This window comes from Arachis hypogaea, chromosome 13 (assembly GCF_003086295.3).
Source record: "Arachis hypogaea cultivar Tifrunner chromosome 13, arahy.Tifrunner.gnm2.J5K5, whole genome shotgun sequence".
NCBI classification, from domain to species: Eukaryota; Viridiplantae; Streptophyta; class Magnoliopsida; order Fabales; family Fabaceae; genus Arachis; species Arachis hypogaea.
This window is the reverse complement of record NC_092048.1, coordinates 40,545,600-40,547,619: the sequence shown is the minus strand read 5'-3', so window position 1 is coordinate 40,547,619 and position 2,020 is coordinate 40,545,600. Positions and strand designations below refer to the sequence as shown.

General features: G+C 41.2%; 1 non-coding gene across 1 annotated transcript; it reads left to right on the top strand.

Annotated features, from left to right (window-relative positions):
- Window positions 1–1,385: 1,385 nt before the first annotated feature.
- LOC112738786 (small nucleolar RNA R71) lies at window positions 1,386–1,493 on the top strand. The gene has a single exon (XR_003169735.1). It is a non-coding gene; the product is annotated as a small nucleolar RNA R71 (small nucleolar RNA).
- Window positions 1,494–2,020: the final 527 nt, after the last annotated feature.

Below are 2,020 nucleotides of genomic sequence, written 5' to 3'. Positions count from 1 at the left end.
ATGGATTCATCCTCTTCCTTTCCAGTATCCAGGACTATGAAATCAGCAGGGATGTAAAGGCCTTCAACCTTTACTAACACGTCCTCTACTTGTCCATAAGCCTGTTTTCTTGAACTGTCTGCCATCTCTAATGAGATTTTAGCAGCTTGCACCCCATAGATTCCCAGTTTCTTTATTATAGAGAGGGGCATGAGGTTTATTCCTGAACCGAGGTCACATAGAGCCTTAAAGATCATGGTGCCTATGGTACAGGGTATTATGAACTTTCCAGGATCCTGTCTCTTCTGAGGCAATGTCAGTTGATCCAGATCACTTAGTTCATTGATGAACAATGGAGGTTCAACTTCCCAAGTATCAATGCCAAATAATTTGGCATTCAGCTTCATGATTGCACCAAGAAACTTGGCAGTTTGCTCTTCAGTAACATCCTCATTCTCTTCAGAAGAGGAATACTCATCAGAGCTCATGAAGGGCATAAGGAGGTTCAATGGAATCTCTATGGTCTCTAGATGAGCCTCAGAGTCCTTTTGTTCCTCAGAGGGAAGCTCCTTATTGATCACTGGACGTCCCAGGAGGTCTTCCTCCTTGGGATTCACGTCCTCCACTCCCCTTGTAGGTTCGGCCATGGTGCTTATGTCAATGGCCTTGAACTCTCCTTTTGGGTTCTCTTCTGTATTGCTTGGGAGAGTACTGGGAGGGATTTCAGTGATCCTTTTACTCAGCTGGCCCACTTGTGCTTCCAAATTTCTAATGGAATATCTTGTTTCATTCATGAAACTTACAGTAGCCTTAGATAGATCAGAGACTAAGTTTGCCAAATTAGAAGTATTTTGTTCAGAGTTCTCTGTCTGTTGCTGAGTGGATGATGGAAAAGGTTTATTCTTGCTAAAACTGTTTCTTCCACCATTATTAAAGCCTTGTTGAGGCTTTTGATCCTTCCATGAAAAATTTGGATAATTTCTCCATGATGAGTTATAGGTGTTTCCATAAGGTTCACCTAAATAATTTACCTCTGCTATTGCAGGGTTTTCAGGATCATAAGCTTCTTCTTCAGAAGATGCCTCTTGAGTACTGTTGGATACAGCTTGCATTCCATGCAGACTCTGAGAGATCATATTGACTTGCTGAGTCAATATTTTATTCTGAGCCAATATGGCATTCAGAGTATCAACTTCAAGAACTCCCTTCTTCATAGGCGTCCCATTACTCACAGGATTCCTTTCAGAAGTGTACATGAACTGGTTATTAGCAACCATGTCAATGAGTTCTTGAGCTTCTGCAGGCGTTTTCTTTAGGTGAATGGATCCACCTGCAGAAGTGTCCAGTGACATCTTTGATAGCTCAGATAAACCATCATAGAATATATCCAGGATGGTCCATTCTGAAAGCATGTCAGAAGGACACTTTTTGGTCAACTGTTTGTATCTTTCCCAAGCTTCATAGAGGGATTCACCTTCTTTCTGTCTGAAGGTTTGAACATCAGCTCTAAGCTTGCTCAACTTTTGAGGAGGAAAGTACTTGGCTAAGAAAGTCGTGACCATCTTATCCCAAGAGTTCAGGCTGTCTTTGGGTTGAGAATCCAACCATAATCTAGCTCTGTCTCTTACAGCAAAAGGGAAAAGCATGAGCCTGTAGACTTCAGGATCTACTCCATTAGTCTTAACAGTATCACATATCTGCAAGAATTCAGTTAAGAACTGAAAAGGATCTTCAGATGGAAGTCCATGAAATTTGTAGTTCTGCTGCATCAGAGAAACTAATTGAGGTTTCAGCTCAAAGTTGTTTGCTCCAATGGCAGGAATGGAGATGCTTCTTCCATGTAAATTGGAATTAGGTGCAGTAAAGTCACCAAGCATCTTCCTTACATTATTATTATTTTCGGCTGCCATCTCCTCTTCCTGTTCGAAAATTTCTGAAAGGTTATCTCTGGATTGTTGTATTTTAGCTTCTCTTAGTTTCCTTTTTAGAGTCCTTTCAGGTTCTGGATCTGCTTCCATAAGAATGTTCTTATCCTTGCTCC